At 46.5% G+C, this 7294-nt stretch overlaps 1 long non-coding RNA gene across 4 annotated transcripts; it reads right to left on the bottom strand.

The window, feature by feature from the left end:
• Positions 1-955: 955 nt before the first annotated feature.
• Positions 956-7128, bottom strand: LOC144323970 (uncharacterized). Of its 4 annotated transcripts, none has more exons than XR_013389354.1 (4): positions 5879-6992; positions 3565-3694; positions 2149-2338; positions 956-1103 (listed from the first exon to the last, which is right to left on the bottom strand). It is a non-coding gene; the product is annotated as an uncharacterized LOC144323970 (long non-coding RNA). The 4 variants fall into 4 exon arrangements; XR_013389355.1 differs by lacking the exon at positions 956-1103 and adding an exon at positions 6999-7128 and having other exon boundaries at positions 1110-2338; positions 5879-5995; XR_013389353.1 differs by lacking the exons at positions 956-1103; positions 5879-6992 and adding an exon at positions 6999-7128 and having other exon boundaries at positions 1110-2338.
• Positions 7129-7294: the final 166 nt, after the last annotated feature.

Here is a 7294-nt window from a genome sequence, read left to right as displayed (position 1 = left end):
GTGCTCTTTCCATCAAGTGCCTTCCTTAATGCCCATCACCTGTTACCCCATCCCCTCCCCACCCCCTTCCAGCAACCCTCAGTTTATTTCCGAGAGTTAAGAGTCTCTCCTGGTTTGCCTCTGGATGGGCATGATTTTAAATGTTACGGGGGCCAGGGTTTTGTGTGCTAGGCACTGTGCCAAGGCTTTATGGTCACTAACTTATTTGCGAGAACCCCCTGAAAGTTGGTACTATTAGCCCTGTCCCTCATAAATGCGAGAACACATTCAGAGCTCCCCTCACGAAGCTGGTGACTGGAGTGGGTCTCGAGCCCCGCCAGCTGGCCTCGGGTCTCGTGTTCTTAACCGAGACTCCGTGCTACCCCGGACGCAAGGCTGTTTCCTTTATGCTCCTTTCCCAATAGACTGAGATCATGACAATCCTGTCTCGCTGTCCCCCTCCAAATGCCAAAGGACCTGCCCTGTAGCTCATACTTAATTATCCTTGGGCATGAGTTCCTGTTCCTGTACAATTATACGCAAACAAAGGCAAAGGTCTTGGAATTATCTACAACAGGGAAATGAGAGCAATGACCACTTAGTTCTTCATTCGTTTCCCCTTTTGAGCTTTTAACTTACAATTTACAATTTGTTGCTGCTTTCACTCCCGTTGTTGCCATGAATGAATGGCACTGCCAGCTCTCTTCAACAGGATCGTTTATTGCTGAATGAACAAAAGGGGTGTTCATAGGCTTGATACCCGATTTCATGTCCCATGTGTTGTGTTGAGGGATTAAAGTGAAAGTTTAATTGGAGAAGGTAAACAGTGAAGCCAGTTTCTTTTTTTATTTTTTAAAATATTTATTTTTTTATTTTATTTTATTTATTTTATTTTTTATTTTATTTTATTTATTTTATTATTTTATTTTATTTTATTTTATTTTATTTTATTTTATTTTATTTTATTTTATTTTTTTATGAGAAGCACAGAGAGAAAGAGGCAGAGGGATCCACGCGGGAAGCCCAACATGGGACTCGATCCTGGGTCTCCAGGATCACATCCTGGGCTGAAAGGGGCCCTAAGCCGCTAAGCCACCGGCGTTGCCCCTGAAGCCAGTTTCATGCTGAAAAATTCACAAAGATTTTTTTTAAGATTTTATTTATTTATTCATGAGAGACACAGAGAGGCAGAGACACAGAGGTAGGGCTGTGGGGAGCCCGATGTGGGACTCGATCCCAGGACCCTGGGATCATGACCTGAGCCAAAGGCAGACACTCAATCACTGAGCCACTCAGGAGTCTCAGAAAGATTAATTCTTTAAAAATAAACCCAACTTAGGGCATCTGGGTGAGTCAGTTGGTTAAGTGTCCAACTCGATTTTGGCTGGGGTCATGAGGGTCTCCGGGTAGTGAGATCAAGCCCCACATTGGGCTCTGTGCTCAGCATGGAGTCTGCTTGAGATTCTCTCTCCCTCTACCCCTCCTCCCGCCTGCACATGCTGGCTCACTCTCTCTCTGTCTCTCAACAAATGAATACAATCTTTTTGTTAAAAAACAAATGAACTGAACTTTTTTCTCTTCTTTCTCAGGATAGGTAAGAGGACTCAGGGGGAGACCCAGAGAACAGCTTCCTTCCCTGTGGATTTTTCTTGTTACCCAGAAGGGGAAACTGAGGCTCAAAGCAGTCAACAACTTGCCCAAAGGTACAAAGCAGAGGAAAGACTAAGCTTCGCCTCATCTAGCCTAAAAGCTCCTCAAGGGCAGGGACCTGGTCTCACTCACAGTGTAGCCCCAGCTGGGCAGCAGGCACACAAATGGGCTTGGCAGGTGTCTGTGAGCTGCTCCACAGCAGCAGGGCTTGAACTTGACTCTGAAGCTAGCACTTACCTACCTGGCTTCCTGCTTTTCTGACATTGTTGGTCAAGTGGTTTGAATGCCCTGAATTGAGAAGAAACCTCAAAAAATGTCTGACCACAGGCAGAATATGAAAGGGCTTTGAGGGAGAATCAAAAAATGGAAAGAGCTTTCTGATGCTACTGTATTCACAGGAGGTGACTATTCAGCTCATGGGCAGAAAACTGAAAGTTCCCACTGAAGCTGCCTCTTTCTGTTTTGCCTCTCTCTGTCTTTTTCTGAAAGAACCACACAAAAGGGCTAAGAAAAACTAACCACAAGAGCTATGAGGCCGCACCACGGGGAGACTTAGACTGTTTTGCCTCGTGTTTCCTGGAGTTCCATGTGGAAAGTGGATTGAAGCAGCTGTCCACAACCTGGAAGGGAGCTAGCCACGTCTCCCGAGGCAGAACAAAGTGGAAGGGACATGTGGCATTCCTTTCAGTTTGGGAAAGGCGAGACACTCCTGGAAGAAACACATCGGCAGGTGTTTGAGTAAAAGAGAACAAATCCCAGTCATACACTTACAAGTGATGTTTTCTGTCTTTCAATAAGATTATTTCCACCTTAAAAATAATGCATGTTGGGATCCCTGGGTGGTGCAGCGGTTTAGCGCCTGCCTTTGGCCCAGGGCGTGATCCTGGAGACCCGGGATCGAATCCCACGTCGGGCTCCCAGTGCATGGAGCCTGCTTCTCCCTCTGCCTGTGTCTCTGCCTCTCTCTCTCTGTGTGACTATCATAAATAAATAAAAATTAAAAAAAAATAATGCATGTTTATTTGGAAGTCACATGAATGTAAAAAGAAAAACAGGTATCCATCTAAAGAAAACCACTGTTTACCACTTTAAGTGTGTGTGTGTATACATACATACCACCTTTATTTGCTTTTGGCATTGAGCATTACACCATAGGAATGTTGCTATATATTTTTAAATATTTTTTAACCTTATTTTTAAATAATTGGAAGCCTACTTAAAAGAAAAAGAAAAAAGAGGTGCCTATCTGGCTCAGTTGGTACAGCATGCAACTCTTGACCTCAGGGTCATGAGTTCAAGCCCCACACTGGGCGTGGAGCCTACTTAAAAGAGAAAAAAGGAAATAATTGCAGATTCACAGGAAATTACAAAATAATACGTGGGGAGAGTTCCCATGTACTCTTCACCCAGTTTCCCATAGTGGTAACATCTTGTGTGACTGTAAAACATAATCACAACTAGGAAATTAGCACTTACAATGTATGTGTATAGTTCTGTGCAATTTTATCACCCATGTACACTTGTATAGCCTTGACAGTTACCATACAGAACTGTTCCATTAGCATCACATCCATCTCTCTGCCTCTCCATCCCAACCACCACCCCTAATCTGACAATCATTCATCTATTTTTTAAAATATATTTATATTTATATTATTTATTTGTTTGCTTGTTTGTTTATGAGAGAGCACGAGGTGGTGAGAGGGGCAGAGGGAGAGGGAGAAGCAAACTCCCCACAGAGCAATGAGCCTAATGTGGGGCTCAATCCATGGACCCTGAGATCAAGACCTAAGCCAAAGTCAGACACTTAATCAACTGAGCCAGCCAGGTGCCCCCAAAGCAAGATAATTTCTACAAAAGGATGAAAACAGATGCAAACATCTGGCAAGAGTTTAGCTCAGACAGGAAAGCCAAATGTCCATTGACCTCAGCTACCTGCGGCTCAGCAAGGAAGCAGCAAGTGTCCTGAGAAGTCTCTAAGCCAGCGTCATAGAATCCAATTTCCAGCAGCCAGATGCCCTCTTGCTGCACGACTTTTGTCTGACCAACTGCAAGGCTCACTCTCCTGAGAGAATAACGACAACACAACAGGGATGAAAGAAATAGAAAAACTATAAAAGACAGACCCAAGAATTCAAAAAAGTATAGCAACCGGAGGACACTTTGTATAGAGCAAATAGTTCTTTATGCCTAACTGGCCCTTGTCATCACTGTAGCAGAGCATCATGAGGGCAGGGTTATATTGTGTCTGTGCACTCCATCCAAAGAGAGGGAAAGGTGATCCATTTTAGAAAGATTTTAAATCCGTTTTGGTGGGATGTTTTGACTATATGGTATGTTTTGACTATATGGTATGTTTTGACTATATGGATGTTTTGACTATATGGTAAAGTCGGTTATTGTAAAGGATGAAGTGATTCTCCAGTAGGGGGAGGGTGATTCTAGACCGCACAGACAGTTATGGGGCTGGGGGGGGAGGTGGCTGACCACGAGGTCATCAAACTCCCTTAAGCATTAGAGAGCAGGGCTTTATGTATGTATGTATTTATTCATGAGAGACACAGAGGGGGCGGAGACACAGGCAGAGGGAGAAGCAGGCTCCCTGCGGGGAACCCCAGGCGGGACTTGATGCCAGGACAGTGGGATCATAACCTGAGCCAAACGCAGATGCTCGCCCACTGAGCCACCCAGGTGCACCTAAAATAAAATTTAAGAGGCAACCTGTAAAAGAAGGACACTCAGACCCTCCTCTGTCCCCCTGAAACCTTCCTGTGACCAGTACCCTCCCTGTACTGGGAGGTAAAGAGACACCCTTATCATCTGAGATGTGACATTTAGAGCCGAGAAGGCTGTACAAACGCCGCTTGTTACTTTTTACTAATTTACTACCCCACCTCGACCTCTGTGTCCAATTCCTTACTCACTGAAGCTCCCAAAGTCATTTTCTTTGCCTTGTCAGTTCCTCATGCATTTATTGTCTGTCTGAAAGTATGAAAACTGCCTGCCTTGGTCATTTCTTTAGGTTTCAATTTATTATTGGGCCTCCGGGCCCAAGTAATAAAAATTTGAGGGTTTTTTTTCTTCCTGTTGATCTGTCTCATGTAAATTCAATTATTAGTCTAGTTGGAAGAACCATGGGCCAAGGAAAATTTTTTCCTCCCCTCAGGCTTACTGAGTTGAATAGAATCCCCCAAATTCGTGTCCACGTGGAACCTCAGATTATGACATTATTTGGAAATAGAGTCTTTGTAGGTGCAATTGAAACTGCTTAGGGAATCCCTGGGTTGCTCAGTAGTTAAGCGCCTGCCTTTGGCCCAGGGTGAGATTCTGGGGTCCCAGGATCGAGTCCCAAAGCACCTGCCTTTGGCCCAGGGTGAGATTCTGGGGTCCCAGGATCGAGTCCCACGTCAGGCTCACTGCATGGAGCCTGCTTCTCCCTCTGCCTGTGTCTCTGCCTCTCTCTCTCTCTCTCTCTGTGTCTCTCATGAATTAATGAATAAAATCTTTAAAACAAGAAAATGGTCCTACAGAACGAAAAGTATTTAGCTCTTTTGGTGGTGGTGGGTTATATGTTCAAATATTTTGAAATATCTTAAAAAATAGTAAAAAAAAAAAAAAATATATATATATAGAAGGCTAGCTAATGACAAAGCACAAGCTGATACGCAGCAACCCCCCCCCCCCCTCATACCCTCACTGCGGGGCGGGGTATGTGTGACATTCCTTCTGGAAGCTCCCAACTGTCTTATTGTTAATGCGGTGCTAGAGGGAAAAGTAACCTTAACTTGACAATGGCAAGGCCTCCAGTATCGGTGAGTCTTCTTCAGGGTACGAAAGCCCCTTTGAAACTTCCCTTTCCTTTACCTCCCCCAAGTCCCAAGTATATAATTAAACACCCCTCAGAACCCTGGTGCAGCAGCTCTTTCTGCCCACAGGTCCTGTTCCTAGGCTTTAATAAAACCACCATTTTGCACCAAAGATGTCTCAAGAATTCTTTCTTGGTTCTCTGCTCTGGACCTCACCCCACCAAACCTCACCTACATTCCAAAACTACATATTTGTGTATACGTATGTATATGTACACACACACACACACACACACACACAGAGCTATTACAAATAGACCCCACAATGAAAAACGGCTCAAATACAATAAGGTTTATTTACCATAGTAAAAAAAAAAAAAAAAAAGAATATTTTCAAGCTAATTCAAATCAGTTTCCCAACAGTCCAGGTGTAGCATACGTACGCTGCTGTTAGAAAGGTTTTGGGGCCACCTGGGTGGCTCAGTCAGTTGGGCACCCAACTCTCGATGCCTGCTCAAGTCTTGATCTCGAGTTCCTGAGTTCAAGTCCATTGTTGGGCTCTGCTTAAGACAAAAATAAATGGTCTTGGCAGGACCTTTCTAGTGGGTAATCTAGCAGTAAACTGAAGAAGCCCTCATGATTGGCACACTGGTGATCCAGCCGTTTCTCCTCCTTCAGTTTTGGTTTGGAATTTACTGAACTAGGGACGTCGGGGTGGCTCCGCGGTTGAGACTCTGCCTCCGGCTTTGGGGCGTGATCCCAGGAATCGGGATCGAGTCCCACATCAGGCTCCTAGCAGGAAGTCGGCTTCTTCCTTTGCCTGTGTCTCTGCCTCTCTTTCTCTGTGTGTCTTTCATGAATAAGTAAAATCTTAAAAAAAAAATTTTTTTTTACTTAACTAAATGACTCTTGAGCTGCTAGCATTGTTCAGCGCAGCCCGGCTTTCCCAAACGTGCCCGCCGGGTGGAAATCGCTGGAGAAATCCCCTCGGTTCCTGTAGGTCCAGGGAGGGGCTGGGCAAGTCTGGGGAAAGCCACTGGGTTTCAGCCCGGAGTCACCGGGGCGGTATTTTTGCTTTTTTCAAACCCGGACCGCCGTCTTCTGGGGCTGGAACCAGCGCCTCAGGGCAGGCAGGATAAAAAAGTTGCACAATTTTGTTGAGTATTTATTGGAAACATTTTCTCAAAATCCCATTAACATAACCATGTACAAAAACTCAAGTGTAATAGGATTGCATTTGTGCAAAAAAGGATGGTAAGACTGGACATTAACTTTGGCTACGAGAAAGGTCCTCGTTCCAGTTAGTCGCATTTTTTATTTTTATTTTTTTTAAGATTTTATTTGCCCACGCATGAGAGTGTACACACACACACACACACACACACAGAGGCAGAGCCACAGGCCGAGGGCGAAGCAGGCTCCGCGCAGGGAGCCCGACGCGGGACTCGATCCCGGGTCCCCAGGGTCACGCCCTGGGCCGGAGGCCGCTCTGCACCGCTGAGCCCCCGGGGCTGCCCCAGTTACTCGCATTTAAACACTTTAAAATCATGAGGCGTCACGTACGTTACGTTAAGAAACCTCTGTAGAACCGCAGGCGCATTTCTGCAGACGACGCCGCGGCCCCGCTCCACCGGCACCGGCACCGGCCCGGCCGGGCTCCGCCGCGGGGGCTCCGCGCAGGTCCGCCTGGGGTCGAGGCGCGGACCCCGCCCCCCGCGCCCGCGGCAGGACCCCCGCAGCCCGAGGCCGCCCCCCCACTTCCGGCCGCTTCACCCCGCCCCCCAGCGTCTCCGGATCCCCCCGCGGCCTCGCTCCCCGCCGCGCTCCGGCTCCGCGCTGCCCCTCCGCTTCCCAGGCGT

This window comes from Canis aureus, chromosome 11 (assembly GCF_053574225.1).
Source record: "Canis aureus isolate CA01 chromosome 11, VMU_Caureus_v.1.0, whole genome shotgun sequence".
Taxonomy (NCBI): Eukaryota; Metazoa; Chordata; class Mammalia; order Carnivora; family Canidae; genus Canis; species Canis aureus.
This window is presented reverse-complemented; position numbering and strand designations above follow the sequence as displayed.